Consider the following 19,042-nt stretch of genomic DNA (forward strand, 5'->3'; position numbering starts at 1 on the left):
CCATCTAAATTTTAGACTAAGGGAGTTGGGAGTTGGGCCCAGGAGGTTCAGGACATGAGGGAGGAGGAAGTAGGTCCACAGCATCCCCCTCATGAAGATCAGCCTCTCCCTCACTGAGTCAGTGGTAGCTGTGCTAGTGTGTAGAGTAAAAAGAGAAAGGGGAGGGGATTCTTAAAGAGAAAAGTTGTGGTTTGAGAGAATTTAAGACAGAAAGAACTTTTCAGGGAAAGACTGAGATGAGGCCTGTAGGACCAGTCACAGTTAGAATTCCTAGTTTTAGCAAGGACACTCAGAGCTTCAGGTAGAGGATTCATTAATCGGGACCCTATTAAGACTATAATTGGAATTTAATGAATTGAACTCACTCAAAATTCTAAGACATCTGACTACCAATATGACCTCTGCCAGGACACTGACATTCAATAATTATATCTATAAAGGAATTTTCCTTTGATGTCCTGGATCTTTATAGTAAAAAATGATAGGCAAACCAGAAAAAGAAGTTTTTAGGTGAATTGGATTTAATAGTCAAATCAGTTGTGTGTGTGGCTCTGACACCTGCTGTCAGCTACATGTTAAGATAGGAACTAAGTTTCCTCAATTTTTATGTTGAGGAGATATTTCAGTAAGAAGAGAAATGGGAAATTCTTAGGATAATTACAGTCCCAAGGTCTGGTTTAGGAAAAGGAATGCAAGTCAGATTAGTACATCAGGAAAAGGAAAATCTATGGTTTATTGGGGAATATTTTGCTAAAGAAAAAAATTCATTTTGGTTAAAGATGCTTGAGTCATTATTGTAATGAGAGCACAAGGTTAAGATTGTTTTTATTTTTCAACCATATGCTGGATACTTTTTGTACTAAGATGACTGCTGAATGTATGTTACAAGCTTAAGTCAATGTGGTAATTCTCAGTGGAGTTTACTCATGAAGTAAAATACTTAAGGAAGTTTATTGTGAGAGGCAGCTAGGTGGTACAGTGAATAGAACATCAGCCCTGGAGTCAGGAGGACCTGAGTTCAAATGCAACCTCAGACATTTAATAATTACTTTACTGTGTGGCCTTGGGCAAGCCACTTAAACCCCATTGCCTTGCAAAAACCTAACAAAAAGAAAAAAGATAAAAAAGGAAGTTTATTGTGTTAAAGTATGTATGTCAATATGACAGTGAGCAAGGCAAAATGTAAATTGTAATGAGCTCTAGCATCTCATTGTCTTGTGATGAAAACATATATTTTGATTTGAGTAAAATGTTAAGCAGTTTCTTTACCAGAAAAGGTCTCAACAAGTCACCTGAGTTGGAGAGAACTTTTTGGAACCAATTCAGAAGATATAGAAGGACATTGGATATCTCCAGGGGAGAAGAGAAGATAGAATGAGAGACACTAGACCAATTCATCTCCACTATCTTTCATCTATGTGTACATGGTTTAGTCAGGGGAGCTGTACCTGTAACTTCTCCTTGATTCTGTAAGTATGACATCCCTATCTATGCCCCTCTCTTTATGGAAAGGAAATTGTTCTCCACTGAGAGAAAAGGACGGAGATTATTAGGTGGCATAATTATATCCCACAGTCTCTGATTTAGACAACAGGGTAATTAGTAATGGTGGGAGGAAAATCTAGCTGAGTGAAGTCATTGCCCAGTCTTTTGGAGTAGCTAACTACTGGACTTTTGTTGGTCCACAGAAGTTTGAGAATTGGCCTTGGGTGCCAGGCCCCCTAGGTCTGGCCTAGATTCTCAGTTCCTGGTAAAAGGTGCACTGTGGCACAGGATTCTGGTCCAGAGAAAACACCAGTGACATATGACTGAGTCAATTCAGGGTGACTATTGTTTATACCGGTCTGGCCAGGATATTTTCCTGGGGAGTAGCAAATGACCATGGACTTATGTCTAGAAACAGATCATACATATTCTGGACTGTCCAACTCAAAGAGTTAGATGGATTGAGACTCATGTGAGATGTAATGATGGTACCTGGATCCCCTGTCAGGATCCCTTATGGTAAAGAAAATTGTGATTTCTACCACAAATACCCATCTACCAAGGGTTGGTCAGGGGGGTTGTTATATAGACTTATGGGCCTACTACCTGAGCACAGGATGGGAGATGGGGCTATGGAACCCCAATTTATCTCTAAGCTGTAGTGGAAACAATTACCAATTTTACAGCTAGGGTCCTGGACTTTGCTAGCTGGCTAAGCCATGGAAAAGAAAGAGAGTTATTCAACATAGATTTGTATTAGACAATCTGTTGATTGGAGAATGAATTATTTGAGGTAAACTGAATCTATCAAGTTGCTGCCTAAAGATAGGTGACAATAGGTAAGTAGTTTAAAAAAATCAGAAAGTTGGCATATGCTCCTGCACAAAATAGGGCAGGTCTATGTCTCTGATAATGTGAAAGTAAAAATCTTGAAGAAGAAAAATTCAGTAGTCATGTCAATAACAAGGATTGTGATTTAAGAAAGAAATCACTAATAAGATGTGGAACTCCAAATTCTTATTATAAAAGAAAAGGGGGGATTGTGAGGAATATGTGGGTGTTTGGTTCTACAAGAATGTGAAAGACGAATTGTTAGTTTACATCACAAAGACTGGGGTCTGCCTATATTGTTGAAAACTGATTAGGCCAGGTGTGCCCACCTGTTTCTAAATTAACCTAGGTCTTGACCTTCTCCTTTGCACATACTCAAGGAGATAGGGTTCTTGCTCATTAGTACAATGAGCAGGGAAGGGAAAATGTATAGGGACTAATGAATCTATCAATTAGATTGTGACCCCAGCCTATGATTGACATGAAGGGGCAGGAACAAAGCCTTTCAAACTGCTGGGATTCCTTGCCTGTCTCCCACCTTGAGAGGTTGCTATTTTGTTAAGAGATCTTAATAAAAAAAACAGTTTTAATCACTCTGGACTAAGTATTCACAAGTCATTTATAACACAAGTGCATTTAAATCATGAACTACTCAGACTCTGAAGAATTAAAATTGTAGGTAAAAAAGGATGTGAGAGAGAGAGAGGTCCTGTGAACAGCATATTATTATTATTGATGAGTTGAGAACATAAAAGACCCTCCAAAAACTGTACAATCACAAAAGGTGATAGCTTTTGCTGTTAGGAGAGTTAGTCCAAGTCCTTCCCTTTGAAACTCAATGACCTTTAACAATGCCTACCTGACAGGATTGTCATGAAGAAAGACCTCATTACCTCACAGTGATAAGAAATGGCAGATATTATCTATTAAACTTTAAAGTCCATGAGGGCAGGGATCATGTCTTATCTAAATCCTGAATCAATCAAAGGAAAAGTGCTTAATAAATTTAGAAGTCCTTTAAAGCTACTTGGAATAACTATATTTGGTTTAGTTGAAGAGACTTAGTCCTATCTTGTGGCTTTTGTAAAAAATATTAAGTCAATTTAGAATCCATGGATTCAAGAATTCACCAGTCTCAAGGAAAACTTGTCTAGTGCATTCCCTAAAAAGGAATTTATTGGGGTAGAGAGGGAAAAAAAAAACCAACCGTGACCCTGGTCTAGTCATCTCCTCACTTCCCACTAGAGAACCTTTTGGAAGACTTGGGATTTCTCATTAATATCCTAGTCCCAGCAACAATGAAGAATAACTGGGAATGAAGGTCAAATTAACTATGCTGAGGAGAGGCAAATTCAGAACTCTACAAATCACTTCTGTCTCTGAATCCAATTTCTTTATCTTATACATTTGCTTTCAATGGACATGGCAATGACTTCATTTATTCAGATACATTTTCCAGTGACATGGACAAAAATTCCCTCACACTTTATTCTATACAATTATTGTCCATACCCATTTAGAAATCCTCCACAGAAAATTCATCCACCATGCTAGAGACCATCTTCTGGATCTTTTTAATCACAAAAATACTAGAACAGAATTCAAGCTTTCCATCTTTTATGCTAAACTCCCAAAATATGATTGATCCATCTTTCTAGCTATGTATTTCCTAGACAATAGTTTTGTTCTGACAGTTCTTAGGCAGAAGTCATAAATGGGAATATACTTCAGGCTACTTATGCTCACCAAAGCTTCTCTCCATCACCCTATGGGTCACCTGAAATTCTGATCTTTTGAAGAGTATTATCTTATGATTCATAGTCATATAGTGTCACTGAAATAATATGAGGATATTCATGTCCATCCTTTTGATTTGGTCATAAAAATCAAATTAGAAAATGCACAGAAAACAGTTTGTAGCCAAAAGATGCTAAAGAAATATGAAATAGCAATTCTGAATTTTTCCTCCCTCATAAAACTGCTTTAAGGAAAGAGCTGCAAAATCCATGAAATTCTACTCTTGTTTTTCTTGACTGCTTCCCAATCCATTTGGCAAAAGAAGAATATCTTATGTGAATCTGCTCTATCACAGGCCTCCAAAGAGCAAATACAAAAATAAACCTTCCTATGATTTGAATATGAAAATGATCTGGGACTACTGGGTTGGTCATGGTTGGTCAACCATGTCCTGCTCAGGTCAGCACCAGTACCATATTACTCCCTAATAAGTGTATTTTCAGACTTCATCCTTAAGAATGAAACTTCATCTAGGCCTCCAACACAACTGAGCACAGGCCCTCTGTTTCCCAGTCAGGGGGTCCCCATGCAAACTCTTTGGGGGGAAGTTAGAAAGGAATGATTGGAGTCATTCTCTACGGAGAATTATACTCAATAGGCTAGCATTCTAGGAATGAGGTAGGAATCAAAGAATTCTACAAGCTCAGAGATGAAAAGGACTTGAAGGTTCATTTATTCTGAATATGTGCTTCTGGTCATGGAAGCACAGAGGGTCCAGAGAATGCTTTGAGTAACAAGCAGGAAACTTTAATAGCTACTTTCTCCCTGAGAACAGAAGGATACTGTGAAAACAAATTGAACCAGCACCCCTGGTCAAGAATTTAGGGGATTTAGATAGTGGGAATGGAGTTAGTACATCACTGGTTATGAAGATTTTGCCCATTGCCAATAAAGAGCTAAGAAACCTTAGTTCAAATTCAGGTTTCCTTCTCTGTAAAACAGGGGTGTGGGAAATTACCTCTATTATTTTAGGAGTCTGTATTGAGAGTTGCTGGCTCCTCTCTTCCAGTCATTTTTAGGATTCTTTAAAACAGAAGCCTGGATAAACTACATAACTCAGCCCAGCTATTAATCACAAAAACAAAAGGCAGAAAAGCAAATGTAAAGATATAAAACTTGCTTTTCTAAAACTCCAAAATCTCAGTACTTGGGGCTGAAACAAGTAGGAGACATACTTATTATTCATGAGTTAAGGAGTAAGAGAAAGTCAATAAATGGTCAAGAAAAAGAAACAGGAGGTCCATCCCAGAGTGCCTAGTTCAAATCACACCCATATAACAACCCCAACAAGTTGTCATACAGTCTTTGAAAACTTGCAGTGAAGGTGAACCCACCACATTCTGTGGAAGCCTATTCTGCTCACTACTCAATCTGTCCATTTGTTACCTTATATCAAGCCAAAATTGGTTTCTCTGAAACCTCTACCCATTGCTCCTAGTTCTGCCATCTGGGGTCAAGTAATAATAATGTTTGTCCTTCATTTTTGAAGAAGACTACAACATCAAAGAGATGATGCCATGACATGAATTGGATTTGAGGGATGGGGATGCTGTGCTAAGTCACTAGCCTCATTTTCTCCTCCAGGGCCATCTGGGTCCAGTGGTCAGATATGAATCAGGACAACTGGAGACGGCTCTGGATGCAAGGCAATCAGAGTTAAGTGACTTGCCCAAGGTCACACAGATAGTAAGTGGCAAATGTCTGAAGCTGGATTCCAACTCACCTCCTCCTAAATCCAAAGCCAGTGCTCTATCTACTGTGCCACCGAGCGGACCCCTGGAGTCAAGTAAAATAAGTCCAATCACTCTTCCATAAAATGACTTTCCAATTACTCTAAAACAGCTCTAATGTCCATTCTGAGGCTTCTACAAGCTAATTATTCCAGTTTCTCCAACTGATTATCACATGGCATAATCTCCAAGCCCTTTACCAAACAAATGCCAGTAGTTTTTCCCCTTCTCAATATCTTTTCTAAAATATGGCAAAGTAACTGAATTCCAGCTGTGGTCCAACCACAGTTAAATACAATAACTGTCAACTCCCTTGTTCAAAACACCTGTTTTCTTAATGCATTCTAAGATCACAATAGCCTTTTCTGCTGCCATGATTCATTATTGATTTATATTGAAACTATGTTTACTAAAACTCTCAGATCATTTTGACATGAGCCACTGTTTATACTTGTGAAGTTGATTATTTGAATCTACATAAGAGTTTATCTTTATTAAATTTAATTTTATTGGAGGTAACCCAATAGTCCAATTTGTCAAGATCTTTTTTTAATCTTTACTCTCTCATGTAATTTGTTAACTATCCCTTCCAGCTTTGGGTCATCTACAAAACTGATGAAAATATCACTTCTGATTTTATCAAAGTTTTGATTAAGTAGTTAAACAATGTAGGACTAAGGATAGATCTCCAACTACAGAACTCCACCAAAAACCTTTGTCTAAGTTAACATCAAACTACCAGTGACTTCTGCTTGAATTTGACCTTCAACCAATATCAAGTTCCCCTCACTGTAATATTATCTAGCCCACATCTCTCCAGCTTAACTATATGGATAATAAATATCAACTGTTTCACTAAAACCTAGAGAAATTCTATTTATAGCATTGCCCCAATCTGCCGGTTTACTGTGCCTATAAAAAATACAAGTGAGAATATATAGAGAACTGAATCAAATATATAAAAATACAAACCATTCGAATCAGAAAATTGGGACACTAATGCATTATCATTGGAGTTGTGGACTGATACAACCAGTCTGGAGAGCAATCTAGAACTGTGCTCAAAGAGTTATAAAAGTGTACATATCCTTTCCAGCAATATCACTACTAGGTCTATATCCCAAAGAAATCATAAAAGAGGGGAAATAACCTACACATGCAAAAAAAATCTTCATATTTATAGCAATTCTTTTTTTGGTGGCGAAGAACTAGAAATTGAGGATATGCCCATGCCCATCAATTGGGGAATGGCTGCCAAGCTGTGGTATATGAATGTAAATGTAATAGTACTATGCAATATGAAATGATGAGTGAGCAGATTTTAGAAAAATCTGAAAAGACTTGTACAAACTAATGCAAATGAGTAGAACCAGGTAAACATTGTACACAGTATCAGCAACATTGTATGATAATTATGAATTACTCAGCTCTTCTTAGGAACATAATTATCTAAGAAAAGTGGAAAGAATTCATGAAGAAAAATGCTATACACATCCAGATAAAGAACTGATGGACTCTGGATGCAGATCGAAGCATACTTTATTCTTTTTCAAGTATTTTTTCTTTTGATCTGTTTTTTCTCTTTTAAAACTGACTAGTGGAAATGTTTTACATGGTAGCTCATATATAACCAAAATTAAATTGCTTACCATTTTAGGAGGAGGTTAGGGAAGGGAAGGAGGGAGAAAAATTTGGAACTCAAAATCTCATAAAAATGAATGCTAAAAATTTTGTGACATGTAATTGAGAAAAAATAAAATACTTTTTAAAAAGAACAAATGAGGTTAGTCTGACATGATTTGTTATGGTGAAATCATGTTTTCTCTCTTTGATCACCACTTCTTCTTCTTCCAGATATTTATAAACCTTTTTAATAATAATGCATTTCATCATTTTACCACAAATTAAAGTCAAATCCATGAGACAATTATCATCAAACCCCTTTTCTTGCCTCTTTTGAAAATAAGATACTATTTGTTCTCTTCTAGTCCTGTGGCATTCCCTGCCCTTCTCTAAGGTCTTTCAGAGATCACTGATAGTGGTTTAACTGTCACATCTGCCATTGCTCAACAAATATTAGGATGTCATTCTTCTAGGTCCAATGACAGCTCTTTAAGAGAAGATAGCAGTTTTACTGCTTTGCTCTAATGCCTTGCTTAGCTTTCGCTTTACCTTTTTGAGTCATTTTGTTTTGTCTTTTCCAGTTCAAATACCATTCTTATTGACAGAGAAAATAGAAGGAAAAATAGGAGCTGGGTCATTCTGCCTTCCTTCTTTCAGGAAAAATAGGAGTTGGGTCATTCTGCCTTCCTTCTTTCAGATAATGCATCATAGTGCATAGTGCTTACATTAGAGAGAGGAATGGTAGTGAGAAAAAAAAGAAACTGACTTCAGAATCAAAAAATATTCATTCAAATACTGCCTCTAACATCTACCACCTGTGTGACCTTAAGTCACTTCACTAGAAAGTTAGGTGGACTTCAATTTCTTCATCTGAAAAACATGGTTATTAAACTAAATGCCCTCAAAAGTCCTTCCAAGTCTAAATGCATGACCCTAAAACAAAGTGATAGGTGAGATACGAAGGGAAAGGTCATTACCAAAAAATATTAAATGGTCTTCCGGCTTCCACCTGAATCACTCCAGTGATAGGTAATTCACTACTTTATGAGGTGTTCTAGTTTATTGTTGAACAACTATATTGTTAGTTTGAAGAAAATCATCATTCCCTAGCACTTATCTTACCTCAGATAAAATTTCACATTCAGTGATCTGACTTCCAAAATCTCTCCCTCATAGACATATGGACTAGGAGAGTTGGAAGGGACCTGAGTGGTCTTCTTATCCAATTTCCTCATTTTTCAGAGGTGGAAACTGAGTCCCAGAAAAAATAAATTGAATTTTCTAGGTTTCCTCAGTTTGTATCAGCATTGGGACTCTAACCTAGGAGTAGCAATCTGTTTCTAGATTTAAAGAAGTGACATACTTGCCCTGGCAACTTACCTAGTTATGACTTATTGACAATAAACAGAATAAAACAAGCACATGAGTCAACCTGTTGACTCTGCCTCCATCCCTTTTGTACTGATATAGAATTAACCACAAAGCAGCTCTGCCAGCTAAGTAGACTTCCTAAATATTTCCCAAAGAGTAAGCTTTATACTGTTTTCGATTCTAAGAGTATACAAAAGAAGCTAATTTCCTTTACAAATATACCATATTAGGGCAAGTAGACCCAGGTTCCTTTAAATATGACAATCATGAATAAGTTAGAATGCATATAGATATTGCTACAATGCCTTTGATATTCAGTAGTTATACTGACATTCTGTTCACTTTAAGTACCTGTCCTCAACACTTTGCCCTCTAGAAAATCATCAGAGGTTCTTAAACTTTTTGTGACCCTTTCACAATCTGATGAACCTTCTAAGATGGTTTTTAAATGCATAAAATAAATTACATGGAATTACAAAGGAAATCAATTGCATTGAAGCAAAGAAGCAATTTTTTTCATTTTTTTAAGCATGGCTAATGTGATTTGTTTTGCATATACATATTTGTGATAGATTTTGTTTTTCTATCTTTCTCAGTAAGTAGGGCAGAGGAAAGTGGGAGGAAGAGAATTTAAGCTAAAAATAAAATAAAAATATTTTAAGGTATTTTTTCCCAATCCAAGTTCATGGACCCCTTGAAATTTATGCATGGCTAGGAACTGTTGCTCTAAGGAAACGATATTGGGTATTTACACTTTTTCTAGAAATTTGACAGTGAAGAGGTGGAAAAAGGTAAAATGAGAGTCTGAGAGAATGATAGGATCAAAAGAATATTTTAGTTATTTGTTTTAGGACTAGGGCATCCCAAGTTGGAAGGGAAATTATCAGAAGAAAGAGAGAAATGAAAAATAACAGAGAGAGGAGTATGGAATAAATTGGTAGAACAAGGTGGGGAGGGGGAGTTATACTTTGGGATGCCTGGGGAAGTGAAATTTACCTCAAGAGACTGATTGCCGGAAGGACATAACATCATTAATGTCCAGCTTTCTGCCCATTTCAAAATGTTTACCATCCTCTAGACAGGATAATGCAGGATGAGCAACTCATCTGACTTACGGAAGAAAAATGTTTAAATTAAGAGGTCCACTTGGAGCACTGGAAAGACCTTAGACAATAGATCCTCAGTTCTGGCATGGATCTTAGAATCTACATAGGATTTGGAGCTGGAAGAAACATTAGAAGCTAGAATGAACATAAAATGTCAGAGATGAAAAAAGACCTTAGAAATTTTCAAATTTAATCCCCTTATACAAATAAGGAAACTGAGGCTCCAAAAGATAAGGTGAGACTTGGCCCAGTTGGCCCATATATTCACAGTATGAGAACCAAGGCTATACCAATCTCTTCTCTTCTGTCTGACTCATGGCTGCAGAACTACAATTTCCAAGGATCACAGGACAAAAGGATTCAATAAGACTTTAGAAGATCATTTCTAGAAGGACTTTAGAGATAATCTAATCCAATTACTTCATTTGACAGATGAGGATCTGGGGCAAAGATTAAAAATTGCCTAAAGTCAGACAGATAGTAAAGTAGAAGGGCCAGAATTTCAACCCATCTCCTCTCTTTCTACTCCACATCCTACCCTGCTTGTATGGTACTCCCATATTTGAGGCTATTCAGCAAAAACAAGGTCTGATTACCTTGGAATTGAGGACAGACCAGATCCTCCCCGCCTCATTCTCCATAAGCCTCAGAATGGAACTGTAAAAGATGGAACTGCTTAAATGTGGCAACTCAATTAATCTTTGTACCATTCCTACACAGTTACATATTCACCATGAAGGGCCAAGGACTCAAATGAGTACACCAATGGGGATATCACAGATTTCATGAGCCCAGAATGGCTAAAGTTCAACAGTGTTAATGGGAATTCCATACACAAAGCAGTCTGCAAAATATCTGTGTGAGGATTTGTGGTAGCTTCTGGGAGTCAGTAATTGGACAGTCTGAGAGAGTAGGGTTGTGGTCAGAGGCTATGAAGAGGAGTAGAGCACAATTCATTGGTATTATTCTCAGACAAAGGAGACCTTGGGGATATCCTGTTCCCTCCCTATTTTATCTGTTTTGAACCCTGTCTAACAGCTTACTGCACTTGGACAAGTCATTTAAACTTCTCTGTGCCTTTGCTGCTTCATGTGTAAATTGAGAACTTCCCAGTCTGAAGAAATTTCTAACAGATGAAAGATTCTCTCTTTTTCTTTCCTTCTTTCCTTCCTTCATCCTTTCTTTTCTTTCTTTCTTCCTTCCTTCCTCCCTCCCCTCTTTTCTTCTCTTCCTTCTTCCCTATCTTCCTCCTTAACTTGTGTACTTTTTCCTGGAAATAAAAATAATCTTAAAGATCTTTCTATTACAACATTTAATATATTTATGGAAAATATTTATGTAATATATTATATACATGTAATATTATGTGCTATGATATATAACATTAATGTAATATATTACATAGATCTTTATTAAATATATATCATATTCAAATCTATTGGTGATTCAAAAATAAATAATTATTTCCTATTAATTATGATTAGTTATAATTATAAATTTAGATGAAGTTCAAAGTTATCTATATAGCATTTGAGACTTTCCACAATCTGTTCATGTAGTTTCTATTTGGCCATCTCTCTCTCTACTTACCTATATGAACCATCTGTCAAGTTATTCTTATCACTGTCCCCAAATTTGTTTTAAATCATTCCCATCTCCTAATCTTGGTATTGTTACTTCTCCTACATTGTTCATTCTCTGTTTCTCCTTTTCTGATCTGAAGGCTGCCCAACTTAGACACTAGGACTTCCATGAAGTCTTAATTACAGAATGTCAGAGCTTAGAAGAACTTCCAAAATATAGTCTAATTCACAGAGAAACAAAAATTCCCTCTATATCTCCAACAAGTGATCATCCAATCATAACTTGAATGCCTTGGAGATGTTGTAGACAGGATACTTGTTTACACTTGAGTTGTACTAGATGCTATCCCAAGCTTTAAGATTCTGTGATCTAAATGCTCTCTTCTCTGAGCTAAACATTCCCAAAGTTAAACATGTCCTCATAGGACAAGACCTTGATTCCCCTTCTAACCATCATGGTTTCCCTTCTGTGAATGTCCTCTAGAATGACAATGACATTTCTGGAATATGGCATCCCAAAATGAATATAATACTCCAGATGTGCTCTGAGTCAGAAAGAATATATAGTAAAACTATCAACACTATATGTCTTCTGATTGAATTGAGAGCACAGTAGTTTTCAGGACTCTGCTGAATTTTGAGCTTGTGACCCACTAAATTACCTTCAGATTCTTCTGAATCAAACTTCTGTTTAACAATATTCCTTATGTTTTAAAAAGTTGTAATTGATATTTTTGTTTTTAAATCAACTTTGTTTCCAAAATGCCCCATCTAGCAAACTATCTAGGCAAAGAAATGAAAGAAAGAAAGAAAGAAAGATAGGGAGGGAAGGAAGGAAGGAAGGAAGGAAGGAAGGAAGGAAGGAAGGAAGGAAGGAAGGAAGGAAGGAAGGAAGGAAGGAAGGAAAAGAGGGAGGGAGGGAGGGAGGGAGGAAGGAAGGAAGCTATGATTTACTAGAACTACCTATTACAGTCAATCATCTTATTTTATTCCCATTATCCTAGGAATAATTCTTTAGTCAAACTGAAATAAATTCATTTAACTTAAATCACAACAGTCTTAGTTTCAGAGAAATACATTGTCTATGCATAGAATCCAGAAATCATTTGTATTGCAGTCCAGTATTCAAGTCCTCCTGAGTTGATTTAAGCAGACAAACAAACCCCATAGTCTGAATTTTAGTCTGAGGAGTACCAAAATCACTGTGTGACCTTTTAAAACTCACTTCTCCCTTCTCTGAGCCTCAGCTTTCTCACCTCATTCTCAAAAATGAGAGGATTGGACCAGATCAGTGGTATCAACTTTTCAATCTTCAAGTGGGCCCTGGAACCAAATTAAAACAATCAGAAAATATTTACCCAAATAAATAAAAATTCAAAGTATAGATAACATTAACATGTATTCTCATTCAATATGCAGCCTACAGGTACCTTCATGTAAATTTAGTAGCTCCTCTTGTATTTGATTTAGATACCACTGATGAGATGGATAATCCTCTAAGATATTAAAGTTATTTGTATCAATATATTGACTGCCTACCACATTATATAATCCATGAAGGCAGGGATGGTATCCTAGTCCCACTCCAAGGGCACTCATCCTTGTAGAATTCTGTTTCTTCAATTCTGTTCTGGAGTTCAGGTTTTTAAGTGCTTTGGTAGTTCAGAGACTAAAATTCAGTTTGAGAGAAAAACAGAATAAAAGAATCACAAAATCAAAAGGGACCTAAGATCATCTAAACCAACCCATGCCTAAACGAGAATCCTCTCTACAATAACCCCAACAAGATTTCCCTGAAATACTTCCTTTGAGGCAGTCCACTTCAAATATATTTTTCTATACCTTACACCTAAACCAGATTCTCTGTAATCTCTACCCATTGTTCTTGATTCTTGGCCTCTCGGGCCAAGCAGAATGAATCTGATCCCTCTTCCACAATTCATCACTTCAAATACTTGAAGACAGATAATGTCCTCCCCATATTTTCTCTTTTCTAAACATTCCCATCATATGGATCTATGTTGAGCAAGGCCATAGATGCAGAGCTTACATTACATTGCTTTCTGTCAGGGGGAGGGAAAGGAAGGAGGGAGAAAACTGTAAAAAAAAGTGACCTTGTTGAAAACTACTGTTACATGTAGTTGGAAAAATAAACATTTAAACATTCCCAGTTCCTTCATCGGATTCTCACACAAATTGATCTCAAGACCCTTCACAATTCTGTTTTCCTTTGAGATGCTTTTCAGTTTAACAATGTCCTTTCTAAAGTACAAAGAGGGGAAGAAAGGATAGCAGGAAATATAGAAATGGTCATCTTAACTGTGAATGTGAATGGAATGAACCCTCCCATAAAACAGAAGTAGATAGAGTGGATTAAAAATTAGAATCTACAATATGCTGTTTAGTAGAAGCACTTTTGAAATAGAGAGATCACACAGAGTAAAGTTAAAGGCAGAAGCAGAATATATTATCTTTCATCTAAAGTTAAAAAAAAAGAAGTAACAATCCTGATCTCAAACAAAGCAAAAGCAAAATTAAAAGGGATAAGAAAGAGAAAAAAAAATATTGTAAAGCTGAGGCTAATGGATGTATTTGCGAAATTTTGTGAAATACTCCTTATGATGCCCATCAATTGGGGAATGACTGAACAAGCTATGGATTTGGATGATATGGAGTACTATTGTTCTGCAAGAAATAATGAGCAGGGGCTGCTAGGTGGTGTAGTTGATAAAGCACCGCCCTGGAGTCAGGAGTACCTGAGTTCAAATCTGACCTCAGACACTTAATAATTACCTAGCTGTGTGGCCTTGGGCAAGCCACTTAACCCCATTTGCCTTGCAAAAACCTAAAAAAAAAAAAAAAAAAAAAAAAAAAAAAGGAAATAATGAGTAGCCTGAAGAGACTTATGTGAAGCTGAGTAAAATGAAAAGAACCAGAACACTGTGAGATGATTAACTACAATGGAAGCAACTTCTCCTAGCAGTTCAATGATCAAGGTCAATCCCAAAAGACCTGTTAAGGAAATCACTATCCACATCTAGGGAAGAACATATGAATTCTGAATACAAAGCAAAGCATATTATGTTCACTTTTTAAAACTTCTTTAAGTTTTTTTTTTCCTTTCCTTCTCAGGGTTTTCCCCCCTTAGTTCTAATTCTTCTTTTGCAACATGACTAATATGGAAATATATCAAACATGATTATACATATACCTATATAAGATTGCTTGCTGCCATGGAGAGGGGGAGAGAAGGGAGCATGGCAGAAAAATGTGGAATTCAAAAACTTGCAAAAGGATGATTATCTTTGCATGTAATTGGAAAATAATCTTTTTTTTAAAATACCCTTTCTAAAAGGTGACCTACAGAGGAAAAGACATAGAGTGAAAAAAAAGATGAAGGTTATTATGAAGAACTGGCCTAAAAACTGAAGATTTTAGGGCTTCAGAAGAGAAAGACGATTATAAGAGTTGGGAGTTTGCTACCTGAGAACATGTTTGAATTTCTGAACCATGCCTTAAGGCATAGGAATGTTAAGTTCATGACCAGGGTAGAATACAGTCTTATTGAACTCTGTGTATACACACACATACACACACACACATACATCTAGGTTACATGTCTGTGTGCATGCATTTGGCCTGGAGATTACAAATCAGAAGAAGAAAGGGAGAGAGGAAGAGGAGGAAAAGGGAAAGATCAGAGAGAAATACACACACACACACACACACACACACACACACACACACACACACAAAATCCTGAGATTTAAAAAAAAAAGGTAGGGAGAAATAAGGAAGAGAGGTTAGAGAGAGAGAGAGGGACCCAGTCTGAAAAGAGAGCCAGCTCCTGGTGTGTATGGGAGACTAAAGCAAACAGAAGGAGCTCCCCATCCTTGTTGGCTTACCCAGGAGGACCCCACCTGGGTCTGCTGTGGAATCCTCTAACACTAATCTACCTAGGAAGTTTCACTAGGGCCTCTTTAGGGACCCCCCATTCTTTCTAATCTTCCCAGGAAGAACAGAAAGGGCCTAGTCAGATCTAGGGGGAGGGCCACCCCTAGAATGACTAAGAAGATCCTTTAAGCTTACACAAGAGTCCCCTCTTTTTGGTGCCTAGAGGAGCTAGCCCCTGCCCAGGAACTCCTGCAAGGCCAACACAGGAGGTCCCTCTCTCTAGTCTGCCCGTATATTCCCTAATTTTGGTACCTGGGGGAGCCCCCTGCCCAGAAGCCCCCATGAGGCCTACTCAGGAGACTGGGGCCTGGTCAGGCCTTCCCCACTGCAGTCTGCCCAAGCCACCCCTCCTCCAGCCCGAGGCACCCCCAGAAGGCCAGGCCCACACTTCCTGCTGAAGCCTCCTCCTGGCTCAGGGTGGACTGGGCTCCAGGCCTCGGCCCTCACTGACACCCTTTCTTCCTCAGGGCCCCTTCAGTCCCGGGCCCAGACCCAAATAGAGAGGAGCCATGAGCCAAGGAATCTGAAGAGGCAGGTCCACCTGGCCTCGCAATCTAGGCCCAGGCCTGGCCTCCACCCACTACCCAAGGCAGGCCTGAAGCCAGATGGGGCCTCTGCTGAAGAAAACACAGGACAACCCCCCAGTGGAAGAGAACGCTGAGGTGGGGGAAAGTTCAGGGGCCAGAGAGAACCCAGAGGCTGAGACCACCAGACCCAGGGCAGCAAGCTCTGAGGAAAGGCAGAGGCCTGAGAGGAAAGTGCCTGAAGAGCCAGAGGGGGTCACGGGGCAAGAAGGGGCTCCTCTGGAGGAAGGGGCAGCTGCTCCAGAGGGGGCTGTGGCAGAGAAGGGGCCCGGGGCCCACAAGGCATCCAGCAAGAGAGCCAGGACCTCCCCAGGGGAGCAGAGCACAGTCGGGGGCAGAAGCTCCACCAGGCACAAGAGCTCAGGAGGATGGGACCTCCCAGGGGAGACCTCCCAGGAAAGGAAGAGTTCCTTCATCAAAACACATTCATCAGTGAAGAAATATCTTGGCAGAAAAAAGAACTTCATCCTAGGGAAGAGTAGTTGGATCAAAAAGATGATAAGGAAGAGCTTTCTAAGCATCAAGAGTTCTGTGAGCCAGAAGAACTCTGCCACAAGGCATAGTCCACTGACCAAGGACAGTCCCAAGGGAATTAAGAAATATCTACAGAGGCGGAGATTTTCAAAGGGGAAGATGGGAAAGAAGCATTCAATCCGATTTAGGAGTTCCAGGAGACTAGAAGGCCCTGAGGATGGAGACAGTGAGACAGAAGGAACAGACTTATCAAAAGAAGACCATGCTTTGGGAAGGAAGAGCTTTATGAAAAGAAAAGGTACCACTGAAAAGCGACGCCCTAAAAGAAAAGCGAATTACATGAAAGGAAGGGAGTCTGTGGAATCAGAGAACACTGACAATGAAGGCAGTCCTCTGACAGGGGAGAGCTTGACTGAAGAGGAAACTTCTGGGAGCTCTTTGGAAGAAGACATTGTTCTAAAAGTGGAGAGGTGTTCCCCGACGATGGAAAGGGATACTTCTGAGGGAGAAGGGGAGAATTCTAAGGGAAAAGAGAGGTCTATGGAAAAGAAGGAACCAAATGGAGACAATGGTCTTGAGAAAGAGCAGGATCTTGAGGGAAGGGAAAATATCATGGGAGTAGAGAGATCCTCAAGACTTCAGAGTTCTGAGGAAGGACAGAGCTCCAAGGGAAAAGAAAGTACTGTCAAAAAGAAGCAACGTAAAAGAAGAGTTTTTTAAGAAGGAAGAATTCTTTGGGAAAGAAGGGTTCCTCGGGAGGGGAGAATTTTAAGGAAAAGAAGAATTCTGGGGAATGGGGGAGTCCTAAAAGAAGGATGACTTATCTGCTTAGGAAGAGTTCTCTAGGAAGGAAGAGTTTTAAGAGTGGGAAGACTGCTAAAGGAAGGAAGCATTCTATGGAACAAAAGAGTTCTAAGGAAAAGAGGGGGAAAAGGTGTTGTAAAAGCAAAGAGATATCCAGCAGGAGAAATTTCAGGAGAGATCAAATCTTCAGGAGGGATAACTACTGGGGAAGGGACATATTCTGAAGAGGAGACAGATTCTGGAGCAAAAGAACATGTTATCTGAGTGAAAAACTCTATGGAAAAGGGGATTCTCTTGATCGAAAACTTTCAAAACATTTAGCTGAAAAGGAAAAATGGATTCCTGAGAAGGATAACATCAACAATGGTCATGGGAACTAAATAATCATTAGGCTATGTTTCTTTCTCCCCACATCCATATTTTTGGCATACTAGAACCAATTCCCACCCTAGTTCCAGGGTACCTTTAGTGTCTCCGATATTACCAGGCAGAGCAGAGTAGGGTTAGTGACCAACCATCTCAGGCCAGGAACCAATAACAGATTCAAAAGGCCAAATTCCAAAGCCTAAATTCAGAGCAAGACAGTAGGCTTGTCTTTTTCCCCTTTCTGATTGGTTTGATGTGGGGCCAGAACTCAGAGTTATGATTCCAAATAAGGGGAATAAACAGCAAAAAAAAAAAAAATTAATGGCCATTTTTGTGTGCAACCTACATACATCTAGTGTTACCTCATACCAGAATCTCCTCTACATCAGCCCAGATAGGTGATCAAGCTGTACCTGTTTAAAGATCTCCAATGATAGGGTGCTAATTACCTCATCAGCATAGCCTATTTCATTTCTGGATAGGTCCGAAGACTAGAAATGCTTTTGATGCCATCAAGTTGAGGAAATTTTCCTCCCTTTAACTTGCAATCATTTTATTCCAATTTATTCCAATTCCCCACCACCACCACCACAGAAGTCAACCAGAACAATGTCTCTTTATTTCTCCTAGCTGTTACATATGTTAGTGTATTCCATCTTCACCTCCTTCAGGGAGTCGCAGTCCCCAAAACACATGACTTCTCTCCAATGAGTTTTGGAAAATATCAGAGAAAATCATTGCTAGCCAGGGGCAGCATTAAACTAATATACTAGTTAATTTTACTTAAGAAGGTTGGATGGGGGAATGACAATCAACATTGTGTTTTACCATGACAACTCTCCAGTGATTCTTTCAATATATGCATTTGCCCCAACAGGAGCTTCCATGAGTAAATTATCTAACCAAACAAGTACCTAAGTCTCTAGAATCTCAAGCCATTATTCTCTTTCCATTGCCAGTTCCTCTAGTCCTTACTTCTCCTCAGAAAGTCCCTTCTTCTAAAGTAATCTCATTTCTATTAACTTTTCTTCTAGTCCAGAAGCTATCCCCAAACACACAAGAAGCTTCCTGATTGATAATTTGTAGAACCCACATTTTTTCTCCTTTTTGACTATCCTTAATTTCTCTTCTCCACATATATTTTCTACTTTTATGCATTTATTAAAGTTGTTCCTCCATGACTGAAATGAATTTTTTTACCTCTACCTTTTAAAATTCTGGTTTTTTTCCAAGTCTCAGACCAAATACCACCTCCTCCGTGAAATCTTGCCTTGTATTCCACCACCCAGAAGTATTATCTGCCTCTTTAATTTCCTGTCTTTTTCTACATCTCT

The 19,042-nt window shown here is 38.5% G+C and overlaps 1 long non-coding RNA gene across 7 annotated transcripts in view; it reads right to left on the reverse strand.

Moving 5' to 3' along the window:
* LOC141518133 (uncharacterized) overlaps window positions 1–19,042 on the reverse strand; it is a 161,730-nt gene that overhangs the window by 137,557 nt on the left and 5,131 nt on the right. For 5 of the 7 annotated variants that reach the window (XR_012477101.1, XR_012477103.1, XR_012477102.1 and 2 more), the window contains exon 1: window positions 10,540–10,626. The exons of 1 other annotated variant lie outside the window; for it this stretch is intronic. This is a non-coding gene — a long non-coding RNA (uncharacterized LOC141518133). Of the gene's footprint in view, window positions 1–10,539; window positions 10,627–12,782; window positions 12,850–13,065; window positions 13,190–19,042 lie in introns of those variants that run through there. One more of the 7 variants, XR_012477105.1, reaches the window with a different exon arrangement.

The sequence above is a fragment of the Macrotis lagotis genome, chromosome 3 (genome assembly GCF_037893015.1).
Source record: "Macrotis lagotis isolate mMagLag1 chromosome 3, bilby.v1.9.chrom.fasta, whole genome shotgun sequence".
NCBI lineage: Eukaryota > Metazoa > Chordata > Mammalia > Peramelemorphia > Peramelidae > Macrotis > Macrotis lagotis.